The following is a 24,384-nucleotide window of genomic DNA, read 5'->3' on the forward strand; positions in this document are numbered from 1 at the left end:
GGATTTTATTACCCTACATGCTCCAGATATGAGATGTAGTTTGGACTGTTATAAATCAGCCAAGTGCTTGGATAGAAGAATCAGGGCCAGAAAAGTGTGTTTATGAGGGTAAGGGGCAGGATTAGAGCTATTTAAAGCTCTGCACGTCTGTCTCCATACGCACACACACACAAGCATGTACACACAATATCCCAGGATGCAATCGGGAGACCAGTCTTGGCTTCTGGGCTCAATCCACTTATGTAATGTGTTCTAACACAGGAAAAGAGGGCCATGTGAGCCTTAGGCTATTCTCTGGCCTACTCTTCTCCATGACTAGTTTGTGCGCATGTCTGTGTCTGTCTGTGTGTGTGCGTGTGTGTGTGTTACAGAAGTTGTTGCACTACTTTAAGAAAGTTTTGCCCAGAAAAAAAAAGCCTCCATCCCCAACACTGAGTGCTAAAGGCATAGTGTGTGGGAGAAGGTTTGGAGAATCGTTTGGAGCTGATTGATTAAAGTTCCCATTGGCAGATGTCCTCTCACCTACTGCTGCCTCCCAGTGAGCTAATGATGGAGAATACAGGGACACAAACATGCACACAACTCTACAGTCTACAGCTCTAAAAAAATCCACAAGCTCTTCAGCACTAAATAGTTATAGTCTCCTGGGACGATGTTTAACAACTTTGTTAACCCACTAAATCTGAATTATTCCACAATGAAGACATGGATGTGTGTTTTGGAACATGGAGCTGCAGAGGTCTCTGTTTAGTTATATGTTCCAATCTAAGGCACTTGGGTTTGGTAATCTTGAATTTACACGTAATATTACATGCAGGGTCAGTACTATATAGTGATGAAAGTGCTAGTAAATTCTCTCTTGCTGTGGACGTTTAACACCATTATAACCGATGCCTCCTGGGTAGTGTGGACATTTTCAGTACATTGATTTTTGTGGAAATGGCTAACAAAACCAGCTATGATTAAATAATTTTATTTCAGAATGTGCATAATTCTTTAATTGGGGTAGTGTATTTCTTGTAGCTTTATTTATTTCCTGGATTGCATTGGTAATTGTTTTTACTTTATATTTTGCTTTGATGAGTTTTCTTCATTACCTTCTTGAATTTCTTGTTGGTGTACAAAAAATAATAGATATTTCAAACATCTGTACATAATTACATAGAAACAAGATAATACGGTGTCCTGTGTTGTTTGCTTCTTGGTCTGGTGGTTGAGCTTGGGTAGTCCACTGAAAAGCTGCTGGTTACACAACTGTGCATGATTATATACAGTTATATATTAATTATATGTACAGTTATGTGTTAAAGAAGGTATTACAATGCACTATCCGGTGTCACCCAAATGAAGACGGGTTCCCTTTTGAATCCGGTTCCTTTCAAGGTTTCTTCCTCATATTGTTACAGGTTTTTCCTCACCACTGTTGCCTCTGGTTTGCTCATTAGGGAAAAATGTCAATTAAAATTTTAAATGTTATCATTTTTATACTGATTTTTTTATATCGCTGTAAAGGTGCCGTGCAACAATGCCTATTGTTAAAATTGCTATACAAATAAAATTCATTCGTACTGAATTTAATCCCTACACTAAGAACCATTCAATACCGTAGACTCATTAGCCTGGGTTCGAATGGAAACACAATCCTTATGTGAGTTAAGGATACACAGTGCACAGCCAAATCTTCCAGAAGATTCTTTACAGACTTCTTTTATTGACTACTTTGTTAACTATGAATCATTAGCAGCGGTGCTTCAAGTGGTTAAGGCTCTGGGCTGTTGCCTTGGAGGATTGGGCTTCAAGCCCCAGCACTGCCAAGCTGCCACTGTTGGACCCTTGAGCAAGGCCCTTAACCCTCTCAGCTCCAGAGGATCTGTATCATGGCTGACTCTGTGCTCTGACCCCAACCTCCAAAGTTGGGACTTGCGAAGAAAAGAATTTCACTGTGCTGTAATGTACATGTAATGTGACAAAATAAAGGTGTCTATTCTAATCTAAAGTTGGTGAGTTCAAAAGCTACATCAGCATTTACATGTATGTTTGACATGATTTAATTAAAATGACCTGCAGGCAATTAAGTTCCTTGAGTGTGAGTCTTGAGTTGTGCAAGGATTACCAATAGTATATAAACCACTACCATAATAGACATTGTGCAAATGATAACCAGTTACCTATCTGTAAATTCTATCCAACTAATTTGTCTCTGATTTATCTGCTGTCTCAGACAGAATTCCTCATGGTTTTGTGTATTAAATATTGCAGTTGAATATATTGGCCAAAATGTCATGGTGACCTAATGAGTCTGCTAGTTGCGCTAGACTTAAATACTGTAATACTCATTTCTGAAAACATTGTGCAAGGAAACCAGACTTAAGTTCTGACGTCTGCTGACGTCTAAATACCAAATGTGTGCAATTTTGGTTTTAACGTCTCAATGTGCACACGTAAACTCTGAATATGTCACTGCCAAGCTATGCATAAAGTGTGTAACCACAATCCATTCCCTAAAATACACGACAATATGTAATGAGAGATGGAGAAAATGTAACAATTATTAAAAATACTACTTTTTTAACTTATTGCTCTCAGGTCAAAATGGTCTGAACATCTTTGTAAAATAAAGAATAATATTCATTAGACAAGTCCTTAAAGTTTTAAATATGCAAACATTAAAATGGATCATTTTGACCTGTACTATGCATACAGGTAAAAAAAAAAAAAAGGAACTTGGATTCCCAGTGCTGGCTAGAAAATAAGGATTTTTGATGTAAGGGTATATTTCTATGTTCTTTTAAAAGCAGCAAAAATATATTTTTTTTCTGAGAGGTCATGACCATGTCTGGCTTTGTTTGGGTGGTGCCACAACAAGCTGGCACGTCTGTAACCAGTCACAACGGAACCTCCTGTCTCTAGCAGCTGTTCCGCTCCTTTTGAAAAGAGCCCCAATGCACAGAAACTGGCGGCACAAAATGGCCTCCTTTGTTTGTTTGAAAATTGAGAAAAAAGAAAAAAGAATAAAAGAAAAGGTTACAAGAAAATCACTTGAAAGCAGACTAAAAGGATTGGCTCTTCATAGAGTGTCACCATCTCAATGTACTCAAAGCTTTACCTGCTTAATGCCTAAAAGCAGTTCAGGGATTTCAATGTAATTGAGTCTGACTCTCTTGGTACTTCGAGTAATTTTATTATATATAATATTACTTAGTACTATTGCGTGTCGGTCAAACCTTCTTCTCTAAAGTGTAAGAAGGTGGGGTACTTTGGCTTGTGGTGTGGGTATGATTCTCGCATTGGGTGTGAGAGGTCCCAGGTTCAAATACTTTATAAGCCCCTGTTAATATACAGTACTGAACAGTCCACCCAACGCCAAGGGTTTGATTTCCTCACGGGAAGGGTTTCTGAGGGCTTCTTAGGGTGGCTCAACCTGTTAAGGCTCTGGGCTGTTGATTGGAATGTTGGAGGGTTAAACCCATCATAATGCCTAAGATGAGGAGATGCATCCTTGACAGGGGCAGGTATACAATCAACCCATAAACCATAGTGATGATCTCCGACCTACTAGTGGACCAGACTCTGTTAAGACAAGGATCTTAAGGAATACCAGTATAAGACAGAGATCTTGCACCAGTCTTTTGTGAGGGATGAACACTTTTAATCTAAAAACACAAGATCTCAGCTTCCATCCAAGGTCATGCCTGTGTACCAGGAGCTTGTGCATTTGGGTTTTTTTGGACTGTTATTGTGCATTAACTATTCCATACTTTGTCCCAAGATGCCAAACACAAGGGCATGTGTGACCTGGCAGGAGATGCAAATTGTTTATATTTAATGTGCAAACAAGACCTTCTCAAGATGTAAAAGTGTGTCAGGTTGTCCCAAAACCAAGCAGAAGGAATAGTATGAAGCAAGTCCTATCTTGAAACCACATGTTGCAAAACACTGTGCAAGATATGGAAAGGCATAGTCCTATAGGGTGGTCCAGCTCCATTAAGAAACACAGCAATATGCAATGAGTTGACTTGGCATCAGTGAAAAGCTCCACCAAAATTCCGGTTTCTTTAAGTATTGGATGTCTTGTTGGTATCAGAATTTCGGTACAGACAGCACAAACCTCCAAAAAAAAATTAAAATAAAACAGTAAGTAGTGAGCAAATAGTAAGCACTAGCAAATAGGTTGTAACTCTATTACAGAGCTCTATGTGGTGTAAATGTGATCCAATGCAGGTATAAGATGTGAAAAAGAAGGAGATAGTTGGATGATTGTATGAATGTGGTAATTATTGCAAATGTCGCTTCACACATCAGTGCTTGACTATTGGAAGGTGGACAAGAAGGTTGTGATTTTCAGCACTCTGGCAATTAGAGGGTGTGAAATTTAACTGTTTAACTTAAAGAGCTTACAGCAACCAATCAGAATGCATCATGGCTCTGTCTGATCTCATATGTCTTTCTGGTCTGGTGGATTTCCTGTTGCACCTTTACCCATGAAGAGCTCGCACCTCACTTCTAAAACCTATGGCACACTGCATGAGTTTAGCCCCTATTTCCCAGTCAGTGACTAAATTGGGTGCTCAGTGATTATACCCCCCATTTGGCAACTACTTGCAGCAAGCTCAGATGCTGACTACTCATGATGTGCTTTTCTCCGCCAATATTCACCTCACAACATTTAATTTTTCCTTGTTTCTATAGAAAATACTGACAAAGTCTCATGACAGACATTTATTTTTATGAGAATTAAGATTAGGGGATCCGAGCTACCTCGGGTCACGGGGAGCCTGTGCCTATCTCAGGCGTCATCGGGCATCAAGGCAGGATAAGCGATAGAAAATGAGTGAGTGAGTGAGAAGATTAGGGGATCAAGCATGCATGAACAGGGATCTCTCTAATTGAAATATTATGTAGTGTGTGCACCATGCCGTCAAGCGATTGTGTAGTATGCACACCCATACAACAGCAAACAACTGATCATAAGGGATCAAAAGTCAAATCATGGAGTGTGAAAGCACTGTGAGATTTTGAGGGTAATGTTGTGCAGAAGTGCTAAGGGATAAGTGACTTTGGTCAGAAAATGCGGATATCATAGATATTTCACATTTCAACCTAAGAAATCATTGGCCATGAGTAACAGAGTGCTGATATGGAATGATTGGGGAGAAAAATAAGGATAGTTGAGGCTTGGACTAAGGAGGCAAGCAAATCAGGCTGTTACAAGCCTGAACATGTCCCAGGTGCCAAGTTGTGCAATGACTTTTTGGTCTTTGAAAACTTTCATTATGGAGATCTAAAGAAACCTGAAATGTGATGGTATAGGACTCCATTCCATGTGAAAATGAGTCTCTCTTACTGTACATGTGTGTGTATGTGTGTGTGTATTAATTTATAAAGTCTTGTATAATTCTCTCACAGTGACCTTCTTTTTAAACTACTACTTCACATGTAGACTGGTTTATTGAATTGAACCTTTGTTAGGTGTCTGATAAAAAAATAAGTGATCCAATTTCAGGTTTGCGGTTAGTTCGTTAGTTTTAGAAGAAGGTATTACAAGTGTAGTTTAAGATGAAAACATTCAATGAAAAAAAAAAAAACATGGAGAATCAGTAGGAAACCCAAACAAACACAAGGAGAACATGCAGTAACTCCACACACACAGTAACCTGAAATCAGGATCGGAGCTGTACAGCATTCAAATAAATAAGTTTCTTGATATACTTGAAATACATTTTCTTGAATGAAAAGCACGTAAAATGAACAAAATCATTGAGATTATATTAATTCTCCAAATCTACATACTGATGTAAAAGTAAAAAAAAAAAGAGTCTTTCATCACCGCTGGGCTATTGGCTGCCATAGAAAGAAAGTGGAAGCCATATTGTTAAATTAAGACAACTTTACAGTGATTAATGTGATCATTTCATGTATTCATGTATTACGCAACTGTTTCATGCAACAAGATTTTGGCAATACACTACACTCCTAGAAGATGTTTTTTTGATGCTTCTCCTTTATATACCTCTGTAGTAGTCTTGAATTTTATTTGCTTATTTTATATTGTATTGCACTTGCAGCAAAAGAAAAATCAGATCTGCTTCTTTGGTCAGCATTTTCTATCCCACAAAATTTTCAAGCTAAAATATTGACTTATCATTTGCTCTCCCTGTGTAGTTCCTCTGTCTACATGTGTTGCACTATTATGCTAGATAGTAACTCTTCTTGTATGTACAGTATATGACAGCATTGAATTGATTAAATATGTTGTTTCTGGGCATGTTCAAGATGTAAGGTTTTACAATTCCAACATGGAGGATATGTCAGGAGTCAAAGCAGCTGAATGTTCCAGCAGTAAAATTTTATCTAGTGTTATCTAGTTTCTTGATGAATTTAGATGAGGTTTGTTACAAAACAATAAAATATGCATGTTAGCTAACTAGCAAGCTACGCCTGTTAATCCTGTTAGCTAGATGCTTCACTGATATGATACAGTAGTTAGCTGCTCAGCTGAGGTTAAGTGGGTGCAGCTCCTCAGATAAGTTGTCTGTAAACTGCCTGCAAACACAGACACCTTCTTTCTGTTTGTGTCCAATTTGATAGTATGCAATAAAAACGAACATGTTTTTAAACTCATCTGAGAATACTTGCTCTTAAAAATGACTATAGACTCCATATGGACAATTTGATGAGTGCAGTGTGAAATGTGAAATGAATAATTACAAGGACAGACTGTATGTGTTCCTTTACTTAGTTAACAAATGACTAAACACACATCAACATGTCACAACAATGATTACCTGCTTTGGTAAATATCCCAGGAAAAGAAACACAATCACATCTCTTTTTTATGGCACTTCGCAAAATCTACTGATGCATTTTCATTTACACACATCATCATCATCATCATCGTCATCATCATCATTACAAACATTAATAATGTTTTAGTCCAAAATGCTTCACCTTTCCTACTTGAAATGACGCATTAACAAGAACAAATCAAGTGTTAATTCTGTTCATACATGCCTCAGTGAATGCACATGACAACTGCTGGATTTGCTTGAAAGCACATTAATCACAAAGAATGAAAATAAATGCGCTTGTTCAAATGTACGCTATTACTGTAACAAGGGCTATGGTTAAATGTGCAATCAGGAGAAAACTATGTTTAAAGAAGGGGATGGATATATGAAAAAAAATCAGGAGAGAAGATTAAATGTGAGAAAACGTTTAATCCTAACCCTAACCCTAACGAAAAAGACAGGCAGTAAATGCAAAGAATATGAGAGAGAGAGAGAGAGAGAGAGAGAGAGAGAGAGATGATTAAGATTATTGTTTTCTCAGTAAACCCCTTAAATCTCAGGAGCTGTCCTTAATCATGTGTTACCTGCAATCAGCAATCTAGTGTGTGTGTGTATGTGTGTGTGTGTGTGTGTAAGCACATGCACGTGTTGTGCATGTACTGACTGGGAATGAGCTAATATATGTGTGTGTGTGTGTGTGTGTGTGTGTGAGAGAGAGAGAGAGAGAGAGAGAGAGAGAGAGAGAGAGCAAGATTTCACCAGGGATACACTCCATTGAGTGGCTGATGATCAAAACCAATTATGCCCCATCATTAAGTGTAATGAAAGGAGAAACAGCTAGTAGGAAAGTGTAATAAAAGCGAAAGAGAATTATCCAGCATTCGCTTAAAACACATTAGTGTGTGTCTCAGAGGCGCTGTGTAAAATTTTATGATTTCTTTATAAACAACTGCTGATTTAAAAGTGGCTCAGTGTCTTTCTGTTTTACCACACTGGAAAAAATTACAACAGATGACTTTCCTTTTTTTTTTTCTTTTTTTTAACAGAATATCACTTCATTCCTAGCATAGTCATCTAGGCCTAAAAGTGCAAGTGTGTTGTGTGCTCAGCTGCCATGATTGACAGAGGTCAAAGTTCAGCGTTATTGCCTGTAATCCGGGACAGTGATGTGTAGATGTGTTTTTCTTCTAAAAAACCCCTGCTTTGCAGGAATGTGTTTTTTGTTCTCATCGTGTTGATGAGTGTGTGAGTAATGAATGTGCTCACAACATGATCCTCAGCCTTATCTGACAAACTGTTTATCCACATCCAACACAGGACACTCTGTTCCTCATTGCACACTCTGTACATGCAGGGTGTGTGTATGTGTGTGTCATTCTGTTTGAGCAAAATAGTGTAACAGAGTGTAAGATGCATGTGTGTACCATTTACTGAAACCTCATAGACCAAACTATAGTGACAAATATTGTTGTTCTACTCCTCCTCTTCATTTTCCCATCATTCTGTGTGTGTGTGTGTGTTATGTTTTCTCTTACCCTGCAGGGAGTGTGTTACAGGCTCATAACATTCCCAGCATTCTGGCTAAAGTATTCTTTACCTCCTTAAGTGTCATCATCAGAATACGTCCAACGCTTGAAAACAGATAACATTGATTCTAACATAAAACATTGATATTTTGTGAAAACATAAAATGCTTGTTGTTATAATAACCGTTTCCGAATAGAAATAACAGAATGTTTGCTAAGAGAAAGGAGCACTTATTAATCCCTGAGGTGGAAATTCAGTGTCGCAACATAGAGGAGTAGGAGTTAAGAGCTTAGAAGACTTTAACCCTTTTTAGCGGTACACTGGCTTTCCATGTGTATGCGGAAAAGAATTTGACTTATGGGATGTTTTCAGTCAGTATAAACAAATGATATACACATGTCTGATATAAAAATGAGTCAGGTTTCTGTTGGCTTTCAGTGTGAGATGTTTTTATCGCTGTTAATAAAACTTACACTAAAATTCAGTGGTTGAAGGTAACAAGTTCAGACTTTAGATGCTTTTGACCGATCACTTGGGGCATCTCAGAGAGCAGTAATGGGTTGAATATCACCTTTGACTATATTAACCTTTGTATGAAAACATATTATTAATGTATTAATTTACCAATAATATACCAATGTATGTACAGACTGAGAATTCTGTACTGATTATATTATAAAAATATGCTTTTTTCCATGGCAAGGAATGGCATCGGTTTCTATAACAGCCGATTCAGTTGTCTTTGGTCTTTGGTTCTATCTAAGTTTGAAATGATTTCCAATCAGGAGTTTAAAAGCTTTAGTTTAAAAGGTTGCCCTTTCTGCTTGTCTTCATTCATTTACTGTCCCCCATCCCTCTAATCCCAAAGTCGAACATTAGTCCCTTCCCCCTGCTTCCCCTTCACTGCCCTGCCCTTGCCACAGATTACAGCAACACTGCCACACAGTCCCAAAGTCTGTCTGTTCCTTATTTGCTTAAAAAAGGGATGGCACCCACCTACTGTCGGGTTTCACTCTTTGTGCTTGTGCAAATCACCAGGTCCCACTTCTTCCTGTGGTATTGATGCTTGAGCCTGTGCTGACACAATAGTCACTATAATACATATAAAATACATATGTGCACACACACACAGACACACATGTGTACACACACGCGCACACACAGACACACACACGTGTGCGCACACAAACACGCGTGTACACACACACATACATGCTCACACAGATGCTCACAAACAAACACACACACACTCCCCTTCCCCCAGCCTTGTGATAACTCAGCATACTGAGCGACCACTCTGTCCCTGTCCTTAAATAAAAAAAAACAGTTGTCCACTTATACAACACACTTGCTTGGCTCAGACAGTGTGGAATTACAAAGGACACATAATGACAGGGGGAAGTGTATAAGAAAGAGACAGTGAAAGAGACACAAATAGAAAGAGAAGAGGATGAGGATAAGTGCGGTACAAGAACAGCACAGCAATGTGACATTGATAAATGAATAATGTAGAGGGCAAAAACCAATGAGTAAGTGAGCACACAGGACAAATAACACAGATAATGGAACCATAGGGTCTCTTTGTGCATGGAGATGTTTCAACTGTGTCTCGTCTTAAGGTGCAAGGGAAAAGAATGCGTGACAAATAGGGAAGTTAGGAGGGTATGTTAATCGCGGTGATCAGTACAGAGTACTGAACCCAGTAGATCTAATTCTATTGATGAACATGTTTCTCAATGACTGTCTGATTTACTCCCAAGATACTGTACATTGTGCTGCTTGGGCATCAGACATTTACTAATGATGTTCACTGCATTAAAATACAACAAATCACCAATAGGTTAGCACGTTCGCCTCCAGGGTTGGGGGTTCGAATCCCGCCTCCGCCTTGTGTGTGTGGAGTTTGCATGTTCTCCCCGTGCCTCGGGGGTTTCCTCCGGGTACTCCGGTTTCCTCCCCCGGTCCAAAGACATGCATGGTAGGTTGATTGGCATCTCTGGAAAATTGTCAGTAGTGTGTGATTGCGTGAGTGAATGAGAGTGTGTGTGTGCCCTGCGATGGGTTGGCACTCCGTCCAGGGTGTATCCTGCCTTGATGCCCGATGACCCCTGAGATAGGCACAGGCTCCCCGTGACCCGAGGTAGTTCGGATAAGCGGTAGAAAATGAGTGAGTGAGTGAAATCACCAATATTTCTTCCAGCTCAAGTTCAGGAGAAATGTGGTGTGATGGCCACTAAAGCCTATTGTTAGATATCTATCATTATCTTCCTATCATTAGATTAGAATAAACCAAATCTAAAATTTCCAGACATTTATTTGTACTCATTTGAACACTTGAGCTGGGTTTGTTCAACTGACAGAATTGTAATTCATTTATTTAATAATTACACATTTATTTCTAGAAACGTATCAGCCAAGAAGTACAAGAAAATTGAAATGTCATTAAAATATGAAGAATTTTTCTTAGAATTCTTCGTTTTATTCTAATCTGATATTCTACTTTATTATTTTTAATTCTTTTGGTTTTTTGTTTGTTTATTCCATGCTTTTAGATACCAGGTCATCTTGACCATAGTCAAGATATTTTCCATTGCCACAGTACCTTATTTACAGTAAATCACTTCTGTATTTTTGTGATTTCAGTGTTCCAGGTCATGTGTAATGTTTAACAGGAACAAATGAGAAAAAATAACTGATTTTACTGAGACGTTGCATGAAGTTGCTCATTATAAATGATCTTGGGACCAGCTGATTAGACTTGATTACAATAAATGACTAAGAAGAGGAAAATATGCTTTGAAAAATGGTAGGTATCATAATCATTAGATTTTCTAAAAAACTAAATCTTTCTTTCTTCCACCGTTTGGTGCACTGTAAACAAAAGTTAAGATGAATGACTTGAAAACAGGAAATGACTGTGAATAAAATCAAGAAAAACAGGTGAGAAACAGCAGAAAAGATTGTTTCAGACATGGATGAGGATTAGCAGATACAAATGCACAAAACTATTCAAAACAGGATCTTTGAGAGAGAGAGAGAGAGAGAGAGAGAGAGAGAGAGAGAGAGAGAGAGAGAGAGAGACAGAAAGAGATAGAAAGAGAGAGACAAAGAGATACAGAGACAGAAAGAGATAGAGAGAGAGACAAAGAGAGAGAGACAGAGAAAGAAAGAGATAGATAGAGATAGAGAGAGAGAGAGAAAGAGAGAGAGAAAGAGATAGAGAGAGAGACAGCTTCTGGAAAACTGATTTTAATTTTTTTTTTCAAAGGAATTCAAATTGAACTTGGACGGATCTGATGGTCTGAGTGTCTGAGTGTAAAAACCAGTAGAAGAATTCCAATCAAACTCCACCGCTGTACTATAAAGCACACAGGTGTCTGAAGCTGGTTTTTCCTCGTGAGTTTGTTCATTGAGGACAGCATCATAATGTACAGTTATTTTGCCTGTTGTGTATTTTGCTATAAATGCCTGTTTGCAGGATTTAGAAATTATTTACCTAACAGAAGTGGATTTTACAGTAGGATATTGATCTAAAGCAGCGGTCTCCAATCTTATACACAAAGGGCCGGTGTGGGTGCAAGTTTTCATTCCAACCAAGCAGAAGTCACACCAGAGTCTACTAAAAGCCAAGAACAACTGATTATACAGGTGGAATCAGGTGTGGCTTCTGCTTGGTTGAAATGAAAACCTGCACCCACACCGGCCCTTTGTGGATGAGATTGGACACCGCTGATCTAAAGCATTAAACTTCTCAGAGGTCTGACCTAAACCCTATGGGGACAGGGATCTAACCTCCGAACCCTGGAGATGTGAGACAAACATGGTGACCCACTCTATATATTAATTCATTTAGATATGATGTCGTATTTTTTTGAGAAATGATTTGTGTGATACCGTTCTTTAAAATAAATACCACTTGAATTGATGAGTAAGAAAAATCTAGATAAATAATAAATGCCAGTACATAAAAATAATATCATTGTGCAAATTAGGGAAATATAGTAGAGATCTGTCCATTTAAAATGAATGATTCTAGCATTAAATTCACATAACATGAAATCCTATCTACTTTACTATTTTAACTATTCTCCCTGTATTTATTGTACATTTGCTTTGAACTGGACTGAAATATACGCTTTATAAAATAAAAGTATACTTGTCAATCTAAATCCTTTGTCTTTGGAGGATCTGCAGGACAAAGGGGTATCTGAATCGCCATGGATCCCGTCCTGTCCGCATTCTTGGCATTATATCAAAATGTTTGAGTCGGGTGTCATATTTTGTCAAGGGTGTGTCTTATCTCCACTCCTGCATTTGAGATTCATGGACATTTCAGAACACAGCCAAGGTTGGTGAGGTGTCCTGTATGGAGGGGCTGAATTCCTGTTATTTGCAGATGATTTTGTTCTCTGGACACAATCTGAAGAACCTCTGACACAAAATCACCAATCTCAAGGTCATGGTTCTTTATCTCCCGGAAAAGAATAGAATGTTCCCTGCAGGTGAAGAAAGACAAATTTCTCCTGGTGGACAGTTTTTTGGTTGAAGATTGTAAAAAGGGGTTGTATCTTTCCATCTGTGTTGTAGTAAGTCGACCGATTTGTGGTGGTGAAGCAGGAGCTCAAAATACAGATGAAGCTATATGGGTACCATGCCTCTATCCTGATGATGGGGATAAGCTGTAGGTTGTTCCCAAAAGAATAAGGTTGAAAGGACAGGTGATGGTAATGAGATTCCTTTGCAGGGATGCTGGGCTCATTTTCTGTGATACGACAAGGAGATTTAGTGGAGATATTTGAAAGAGATTTGGAGCCAGTGGTCCAACAAATCAAGCAGAACCAGATGAGATGATTTGGGCTCCTTGTAAGTCTGCCCCCCTGGTCCTCTCATACCGCAAAACATAGAGCCCATGGGGCAGACCCAGGATTTGTTGGAGAGGATATCTCTTAGAGTATGCTTGGATTAACCTGGCAACGTTTTATTACTCAATAATTTCTATGAATATCTCTGTAACAGCAATGACAGTAAACAGGAAGTCATGTAGAATGAGAGTCTGGACCTATAGAGAGTCTGGGTACATCAGGAAGTTTAGCATGTCATAATTTTTGCTTATGTGAAGTTTTCCATCAGATTTACATACAACTTCATTAGCGCACCTTTCTTTCATTTCAAATGATTCAATCATCTATATGGCATTACACCGAATAAAACTAATTTAATGAAGTCTAGATGTGACATTGTCAAGATTTTCTGAGTCAACCTATGGTTAACCTATAGATACCTAATACTTGGGAAAATCAGGATGTCCATTGAGCATGGTTTATGGTAAGGTTTCGTGTATCTGTCTGCATTTTATGACTCACTCTGCTCCTGCACGGTGACTCTTTCTCTTATTTAATTATGCAGAACATCTGACATTTGAGCCAGCACTCTGCACAGTGAGCTATCTCACTGTCATCTGGACACACTGGTGGGCCTCTGACCACCCCTCCCTGAATGCTTCACCATTCTCCCCCATGATATAATTACATTTGTGCTTTCTCTCTTCCTCAATCACTGTCCATTTGCTGAACAGCAACAGAAAAGCAGGTGGTCATTCTCCCAGAGCTCACTTACTGAGAGAGAATCCTACTGTAGCTTTACGTTTATCTGTGGATCTATCCATGGAAAACACAGGGTTCTTTAATAGTAACCCAGCTTGACTTAACTCCCTGCCAGATAATGCTGATAAAGATGACTTTTTGGGAATTTAAAGGTAATTTTACAAATTACAAACTGAGCCATCAAGGCTGCTCTGCACACCTAGAAATGCATTTATTCATTTATCCAATTATGCAATTTACAGCTCTTATTATGAACTGCTTTATCTTCAATTAAATGTTAAACTGAAGAGGCTAAAGACATTTTTTATTAAGTAAATCAGTGCAGCTAAATCCAGCACTTCTGCATTTGGTTCTTTCATAAAGGTGGAATATTTACACCAGTGGAAAAGAACACTGACTAAGGACATAAGCAACATGAATGTCAGCAGTCAGCCAGACTCATCCTAGCCATTTTAACAACTGCAAATAAGTTGATCTAGTAGATACAAAGGAGGATTTGGTATGAAGAATGAATCAACTGCAAATCCAAAGAGCCTGTAGAAGCCAGCACAGTGTCAGGGAAGCTCACTGTACTAGCAAATTAAGCTGTGAAATCATCCTTCTAGGAAAGAACTTAAACCTTTCCCAGGTATAGGTTTGGACTACTGCAGTCGGACAGAAGGGGCTCAATATTTAAAATCAGAAACTACTTTTACAAATAATACAATTCCAGTTAACAAGTTCAAACATCAACTGCTCTAAAGGCTCAGTACGATGGTTGATCTTGTGCTATGAGTCCAGATTTTTTGTCCAAAAAAGACAATAAAGACCATCTTCCTTTCTTTTAGGTTGTCCCGCTAATTCCCACTAAGTCAATTCAATTCAATTCAATTCAAGTTTATTTGTATAGCACTTTTTACAATGGACATTGTCTCAAAGCAGCTTTACAGAACATAAACATAGAGCAAAAGGTAAACATAAGGAAAAGTATAAAGAATTAATAAAGTCACTTTGAAAAACACATTTGCCAAATAAATACATTAAACTTGCATGTAAAGGTTCTTGTCTTTAAATCCGAATCAGATTTAGATTCTGTGTCTTAAACTAGGTAGACCGCTAGTAATAACTGTTAACCCTGCTTCAAACTGTAATCTAACAACACACAGCAATCCTAAACCAAGCTTTATTATCTTTAGTCGTTCAATGAGCTTCTTCTTTACTTCAAACATGGATTGGTTTCATTAAACTACATTTAATGGCTATTTTCCACTGCTGCTTCCAGACAAAGTTGAATTATCCTTTGTTTTTCACCTCCCCAAGGATGGAAAGAACCAAACAAAGAACTGATGACTTCAGGGGAATCGTTCAATACGGCAGTTCCTGGAATTTTTATGGTGAACATTAATATAAAATGAGTCCAGGGTGGTTGGTGTTTGGGGGTTATTGTTTAAAAAAATGGGCAGATTTTCTACAATAAATTAATGTTCATAGGAGGAACAAATGTTTTGCAGCAAAGTAAAACAAGAGCTACATTGATCAGGTAGAATAAAATATCATTTGAGTAGCTACTTATTAAAACAGATAAAATCAGTAAAAAAAATCTATCAAACTGCAAATAACCATTGTTGATCACACTGGGTTGTTTATTAATGCTGATGGATTTGACTTCAAAAGTCAGAAATAGAGAAACAGGTGCAAATGCAAGGTATTGGGTATTTTTCCTATTAAAAAAGTCTATTCACATTCTTAATGTAGAACAAGTTGATATACACTGCATTATGATAGGTGATCATGCAAGAGATGGAAAAAATGGAGGACAAAATGGATGTCTGGCTGATTATATATTCTATTCAATGGACTAAATTTTAGACAGTTAGCAGCTGCATGAGAATCTCCAGGTGTGTGGGTTCCCTGTAGAATAGCAATGTTTCAAATGCTGGATTTGTTTCTTTCATTTGTCATCATGCACTTTCTAATCAAGCCCATTTTGGTACTCTGATGAAAGATCTATTAAGAACAACTACAGTGAGGAAAATAAGTATTTGAACACCCTGCTATTTTGCAAGTTCTCCCACTTAGAAATCATGGAGGGGTCTGAAATTGTCATCGTAGGTGCATGTCCACTGTGAGAGACATAATCTAAAAAAAGAAAATCCAGAAATCACAATGTATGATTTTTTAACTATTTATTTGTATGATACAGCTGCAAATAAGTATTTGAACACCTGAGAAAATCAATGTTAATATTTGGTACAGTAGCCTTTGTTTGCAATTACAGAGGTCAAACGTTTCCTGTAGTTTTTCACCAGGTTTGCACACACTGTAGGAGGGATTTTGGCCCACTCCTCCACACAGACCTTCTCTAGATCAGTCAGATTTCTGGCCTGTCGCTGAGAAACATGGAGTTTGAGCTCCCTTCAAAGATTCTCTATTGGGTTTAGGTCTGGAGACTGGCTAGGACACGCCAGAACCTTGATGTGCTTTAATACTGTTTGGTCATTTGGCTTTGTTAGTGCAGATCTGGCAACCCTGATCATAGCATCGCACATTCATGCACCCTTTAATTCAGAAATTTGAGGAAAGTAATGAATAAATGAGTGAAGAAAGATAATGAGTCCAGATGCTTCACATTTATGCAATTAAGCAATTATCCTGTACAGTTTTGTATGGTGTGTGTAGAAATACTGAACAAAGCCAAACTGACCTTGATTTTTTGGGACCAAGATTGCATTATAAGTGACTTTGAAAGAAGGTTCATTATTGGAACATAAATGACAGGAGCTTTAGTCACTGTTCAACTGGTTGTGTTGGAATTGGAACAGCGATCGACATTTAGATCTATGGTAAAGACATGAGCAAACAGAGTAAGTGGAATTGGTGGAAAGTGCACATTCAGTGACAGTGATGTATGTGCATTAGTCAATATGGAAAGAAAAACAAAGGAGCAGCTGTTTTTCAGTCGAGCAAGAATGTCAATGTTAAATGTGATCAAGAATTCGGCGTGAATGTTGCGACTACATAGAGATGGATGTTATAAAAGGGTTATAGCTCATTATAATGTAGAAAAAGATATATTTCAGTGCAAACTCTACAGATATCTATATCTAATATACAGAGATTTGGTCAGTCATCCTTCACTATATTCTCGAGTAGGAGACTGCATGTGTGGCACACACAAGAGAACAGTACAGGCCTGAAGGTTTGACTCCTACACTAAGGGTGGCTCTGTTATGATGTAGGAGGCATGTTGCTGCCATGGATTGTCCCCTTAGTTACGGTTGCACACTTATATTTTCTTAAGTGATTTCTGTATCTCTTCACTCAGCACGTACGTTTGGCCATGAGCCAGAACTAAGCAGAAAGCAGTGAAGTGAGAAAGATGAAAAACTGCAGTTATTTGTTTTGAGAAACACTGCTAACTGAAATGTGTCTAAATGAAAAAGTCTTGCAGCCTTTAACACTAGGCCTCTTACTCTTACACTGAGCCTGCTGGGTTCTCTGAATGAAACATTTCTATCTAGTGGCCTCTTCCAAGGGGGGCATGGTGGCGTAGTGGTTTGCAGGTTTGTCTCACACACCCAGGGTTGGGAGTTTGATTCTAACCTCCTGGAGGGTTTTTTCTGGTCCCCAGTACAAAGACATGTATTGTATCTCTAAAATCGTCTGTGGAGTGTGAGTGAGTTTGTGCCCTATGACAGGTTGCCACACTGTCCAGTGTGACCCCTGCATTGTGCTCTGTGTAACCTGGGATAGACACCAGGTTTCCGGCAATTCTGTGCAGGATAAGCGGTATAGAAAATGGATGGATGGTTTCTTCCATGATACTAGGGTTCAGGGAATGGTTCAATGAGTATAAGGTAAAAATATGCAATGAGGTAAACATATCTTGTGAACATCCAGGCACCAGATTTCCATTTAACCAGTCACCAGAGTTTTTAACCTAAATGAAAGACCAACCACTCTGCACCACAATCATCAAAACATGAAACAATTGAACATCTTCTGGAGGAATGGTGTTCATGCTTCCATTAGACTTGTAAGATCGATGCCAAGGTACAGTAAAACCCTTCTGACAGCTTTATGTTGTTTTTTCTTTTCATATATATATATATATAGTTGTAAATTTAAAACTGTACAAACAAAGCAGCATTCTTATTCTTTTAATCTATTTTAGCTTACGATCTTTGTGTTATTTTGCAAGGGCTGCAAAATCCAAAATTATCACGAACCACTTTAAATTCTCCACCAAATCATTAGTCATATTCTTGTTGTTGAGTGGCGGGTGTACTCGTGTGACTCTGTTTTATAAAGACCAAGCTAGATCTGACTGATTGGAGCACTGCATTTTTTAATTAGAGGAAATGACAGAATGGCTGCTGGTAGTGATCCTGCTGGTGGGATGATGTGCATGTTGTGGGCTTTTGCTACTGGGCCAGTTTAATTAAATCAGACTCATGGTCCGAGATGAATTAAAACCGTCTCATTACATCTCAGAACGGCTGATAATGCGCGTGCTGGGAAGGCTGTATCTGCAGTTTACACACAGCAGTAATCTTGGACAATTAAGTGGTCATATCTCTGTCTTTCTTTCCAATGGTTAGCTTAACATCTCTTAAGTAGTCACCAGTTTGATTCCCTATCACTCCCAATGCAAAGCCAATAATCATTTCATTAACTACTTTCAGTGAGGAACATTTATGTTGATATACAATAATGTGGCCATCAGCACAGCTTCAAATCACAGGCTTTAAGGGCCATGGTGTGAGATTAGATCACATGCGAATTAGTCCGCAGACGAGAGCAGTTGGTGGTGTACAAAGGACACTGTGTCCTCTGTGTTTGCTGGAAGAACTGCCGTTATGATGAGACATGGTGGTGATAGAAATAGTGAGATGACCCCTTCACATCCTCTATAAAGTATGGTTCTATCTCTTTTGGATAAACATCTGTTTGTGTTTGTGTTTCTAAGTGTCCTCAAGGATAGGAACATCTGTCAGTTTTATCTTTGGGGGAATTTTTAGCTGGTCCTGGTGAGAAACGGATTTCTTTTTTAAACAAAACCTGAAGCTGTTTGAAAGAAACAGAGATTAAGTTGTGGTTGTGACTCAATTTTGAGGTCTAGGAAAATCATCAGTTATTATTAATTATTACAACAACATAAAATCCTAATAAGGATATTAAGAAGTAGTGTAGTGTGTGTGTGTGTGTTGTGTGTGTGTGTGTGTGTGTGTGTGTGTGTGTGTGTACCACGGTTGGTCCAGTGGAAATAACACAGCTCTCCCACATCTCACCAACTGCCTGAGGCAGTTACTTTTCTTTTTCTGGGTACGATCTGCAAAACGCTCCCTCCTCCATGCTGCTTTGCTAAACACATGCTGCCACTCCAGAGTGACTCATGTGGTTAATGATTCATTTTCCTCAATGCTGAATCACCTGTTATGATTTGAGTCCACACTGCTATACCAAGGCCTTTTAAACGGTTAGTTAGCAATCTGCAGCTCTCATTTTACTGTGAAGCTTGAAAACTGTCACAAATCCACCTAAAGTGGCATTTACACTCTTTAACTTAGATTATATTTTATTTTGTTTATTTGTTGCAAATATATCAGAAGGCCTAAAGATATAAAACACTAACCATAATTTTGTTTGAAAATGCCCAGAAAGCACACAAACTCTTAGCCAGTTGGTGTGATGTTGTGATGGTGTGAACATTTTTATACCTTTTTTTTAATTAAACAATTCAAATGAGGTGATTCAAACAATTTAATCAGAACTGCTAAGTGTAAATCGGATCGGTTGTGTTTACAGTGTCCCACAGGAAGAAAGTCATGGCTCATGAGCAGAACCTAAAACAAATCTGTTTATTACGAAACAAGAATGGAAAAATTGAATACATGGCATGAAAATCACCAGAGAGACTAGAACATACACATGCTATTGTGCTGCTGCAGTGTTTACATGTTACATTGCAGATACATTTGCCTACTATGAGTTTTGACTGGACAATTTGAAAAGGTAACCAGGTTTAAACCTGCACTGTATAAGAAAATATTTACTTTGATAATTCACTAGAAATGTAACATTTTGACAGCTGTTGAAATCTTCAAATCAATAACTGTAGTTTATACATTCATTTGTATCAATGAATCAGAAGTGTTGTCAGGTTAGCTCATGTTATGAGCAAATTAATGCCAGCAGTGAAGATCATGAACATAAACATTAGCTCATGTTATTAGCTCTTGTGGCTCATTAGCTCATAACCACAGACACTTGTAAGCGTGAGAAATGATTTGAATTCGTTACATTCACATTATTGACAAGATTTTAAGTTCCTAATTACTGTTGTCTTTATACCATCAAACATGGAAAATTTTAATCTGATTTAATATCATCTTGACGTGACTTGACAGGTTATATCAAGCGAGGTCGAATCTATTAATGGAAAAATAGAGACATTTTATCAAAGATCTCTATGCTAATAATAGAAAATGAGTAATCACTTCGAACATCAGCATCCATGTTAGTCTCATTTCTTGCCTCATTTCCTGAGTTAAATGTCAGTCACAACATTAAATGAACAGGAGTCTCATTTTCACTCTTGACTCAGCTGATTACTGTAAGCTCTAAGAATAAGCACTGTTTAATTTAAATGAGTTTTGATCTGCTGACTATCTATCCATCCATCCATCCATCCACATTCTGTAGCACTTATCCTTCATCGGGTCCTATAGTGAAACTGGAGTTTTATCCTAGGACATTCAGGGCACAAGGTAGGGGATGTGATTTCAACCGATTGCAGGGGACAATCAACACACACAATCACACACTATAGAAAATTTAGAGCTGTCAATCAACCTTCAACACATCTTTGGACAGGGAGAGGAAACTGGAGTACCCAGAAGAACATCCCTGAAGCATCGGGTGAACCCTGGAGGCAAACATGCCAATCACTAAGCCACTGTGACCCTCTTCTGCTGTCTCAATAAATATATAAATATAATTCATCTTTAAACATTACAACTTTGTTCACTGCTATCTATTGTGTTAGGAATGCTACATGTGCAGTTCAGATGATTCAGATATGATGCTAATATATAAATAGATCAATAAGATATATAGAAGATATAAGATTTTTACAAACTGAATCTTTTCTTGTCCGCATAGCAAAAGCATAGAACAAACTATTTGATCTAAGTATGACATTCACTGTAAGAGGAAGACATACTTAGCTAATGTCTTTAACCTGATCTTTACACTGACCCAGTATTTGGTCATGTTTTCATCATTGTTAGTTGTTTGCCCAACAATCTGCTGATGGGTTTTCCCAACTTGCCGAACAAAAACATTAGCTTTCACCTTTACACCAAACATCAAATTAGCAGCTAGGTCAATGTGTTTCTGTGATTAAATACAACATGTGGTACAAAGAACTCCTTTCTCCTGAATTTCAATCTGGCAGCAAGATCAATACTGCAGTGTAGTCACGTGTTCCGTGCCTGCTTTCTTTTTCTTTTTACTTAATTATTTATTTACTTCTTTAGTTTTGCACTGGAGCCTTAAGGCTAATGTTGCTAACAAGTAAATGAGCCTCCAGTTTAGCTTCATACATTTGTACATTGTACATGCAGGAACACAATAGGTCCATACATAAAGTAAGAATAGGGACATTTTCAAAAGATTAACTGGAACTAAATCATCTATGATACCGAACATGAATAATACCAGTGAGTTGAGTTTCAGTACAATTGCGTCCATCTATTGTTATTAGCTAAAAAATACCATGTTATTTTCTAAATTGTCAGAAGCCATAAAAAGAAAGTATAATGAATAACTCTGACATGGTTTGAAAGAAGCAGGTGCTGATTTAGGTATGGAGTTTGTACAGTGCTACTCTGGTACTTTAAAAAAAATTTATTTGTTAGCATGGCATTTGCAGTAGAAATCTTAAGTGTTCAATTGTATTCATTTCTTTCTATCCTTTTTTGTTTTTTTGTCTGAAATAGTGCTTTGAGGTGATAGTGGAGCAATTGCGCCACCTCCTGTTCAAATCAATCAAATGGAAATGGCAGGAATTATTTATTTAATTAATAAAAGCTACACTGACATAAAGGCAAACACCTTTCTGGCCTTTTTTCATCCTCATATTTTTTCATAGCTTTGTTAAAAGCATTCCATTTTTACATTTATTATTCTACAAATATGTAAAAGATTGAGGTTTTAGAAACACCTTTAATAAAATATTGTATGTGCAAGATGCTGAGAAAAAGCTGCAGACCTAAAAGGTGACAATTAAAGTCAAAACAGGATGAAACTCATTAGTAAACTATACTGACATCATGGATCCGATACGATAATAAGCAGACCCTCAAGGATTTTACAGAAAGCAACACAAAATCTAGCAAACTCCACGACATTTGGAGGATCTTGCCATTTTTTAACATTACTGCGAATTTTTCCCAGATTTCAGAGAAAGTCTCAGACACCTTCGTCAGACCGAAGAGGATGCCTACAGAAATGGAGACAGGGTGTTGTATAATCAGGCCAGGAAGCCATCAACAACTACAAGACACTACAAGACACTGTCGTGAATCCACAAGTCGCTTAGTTTTATTGTAAACTTGAAACCCCCCATACCTGCTCTGACGATCTGACCAACCTTTAACACCTCCAGTAACCCCCCACCCCCCTCCGCTGTGCTCCAGATCAGTGAAGATGACGTGCGCCAGGTCTTCAGGAAGAAAAAAAAAAGAAGAAAGTCACCAGGCCCAGACAGTGTGACACAAGCCTGTATGAAAACCTGTGCTGACCAGCTGGCCCATTTGAAGCAGACAGGGACTTCACACAGTTCCAGTAATCTGTTGAAGATCTGTGTGAAGTCCCTGTCTGCTTCAAATGCTCAGCCATCATCCCCGTCCCAAAGAAACCCAAGAACAGGACTTAACGACTACAGACCTGTGGCACTGACATCTATCTTCATGAAGTCGTTCGAAAAAAACTGGTTCTGGCTTATCTGAAAGACTTCACCGGCCCCTTACTTAACTCCCCTGCAGTTTGCTTATCGAGCAAACAGTAAACAGATGATGCAGTAAACTTTGGACTGCATTACATCCTGCAACACCTGAATAAATCAGGGACTTATGTGAGGATACTGTTTGTAGACTTCAGTTTAGCATTCAACACCATCTCCAGCACTCCTCCAGACCAAACAAAAACTGTTCCTAGCTGTCAGTGGATCACCAGCTTTCTGACAGATAGGGAGCAGCTAGTGAGACTGGGGAAATTCATGTCAAACAGCCACTCCACCAACAATGACACCCCTCAAGGTTGTGTTCTCTCCCCACTGCTCTTCTTCCTGTACACCAACAACTGCACCTCTAATGACCTCTTTGTCAAGCTCCTAAAGTTTGCGGATGACACTACAGTCATCAGCCTTACCAAGGACGGAGACAGGTCTGCCTACAGACAGGAGGTTAAAGAGCTGTCTGTGTGGTGCAGTCACAACAACTTGGAGCTCAATATGCTCAAAACAGTGGAAATGATAGTGGACTTCAGGAGATACCACCTTGCACTTCCCACACTCACCATCATGGACAGCACTGTGGCTGCAGTGAAGACATTCAAGTTCCTGGGCTCCACCATCTCCCAGATCCTGAAGTGGGACACTCACATCAACACCACTGTAAAACAGGCCCAACAGAGCATGTACTTTCTTAGAGGAAGTTTAACCTGCCACATGAGCTGCTGAAACAGTTCTACTCAGCCGTCATCAAGTCTGTTCTGTGCACATCAATTACTGTCTGGTTTGGCTACAAAATCAGACATCAGAAGACTACAGAGAACGGTTCGGTCTGCTGATAGAATTATTGGTGTTCCCCTGCCCACCCTTCAAGAACTGTATATATATCCAAGTCATCCACTTTTTGAACTTGTACCACAACCAGGCACAAGAACAAGTCAAGTCAAGTCAAGAAGCTTTTATTGTCACTTCAACCATATATAGCTGTTGCAGTACACAGTGAAATGAGACAACGTTTCTCCAGGAACTTGGTGCTACATAAAGCAAAGACAGAGACAAGGACTTAGTAAGTTAGTCCTAGATACATAAAGTGCAACTGTGCAACCTGGTGCACACAGTGCAGGACAAGACAAACAACACAGACAAGACAGTGCAGGACAAAATACAGTGTAAACAAAAAAATTACAAAACAATACACAAAAGACAATACAAAAGAGACAATAGACGGAAACAGCGCCGACCAGTGTAAATACTGTATGTTCAACAATATTACTTGTGCAGAAATTCTGGAATGAACACAGTGTTATAGCAGCAGTTACCTGAGATATTGTACAGGGTTGTGCAAAACAGCAAACAATCAACTTCAGTTTTTTCCCCCAGGCAATCTACCTCATGAACAGTTAAATGTTCCCCCATTATTCAATAACCTTATATTTAATTTGTTACCACCTCCATCCTAGTAAATCCCCGC

At 38.5% G+C, this 24,384-nt stretch overlaps 1 protein-coding gene across 5 annotated transcripts in view; it reads left to right on the forward strand.

Moving 5' to 3' along the window:
• Window positions 1–24,384, forward strand: part of ctps1a (CTP synthase 1a) — a 55,701-nt gene that overhangs the window by 17,554 nt on the left and 13,763 nt on the right. The window lies entirely within an intron of this gene.

Source organism: Tachysurus vachellii, chromosome 3 (assembly GCF_030014155.1).
Source record: "Tachysurus vachellii isolate PV-2020 chromosome 3, HZAU_Pvac_v1, whole genome shotgun sequence".
Taxonomy (NCBI): Eukaryota; Metazoa; Chordata; class Actinopteri; order Siluriformes; family Bagridae; genus Tachysurus; species Tachysurus vachellii.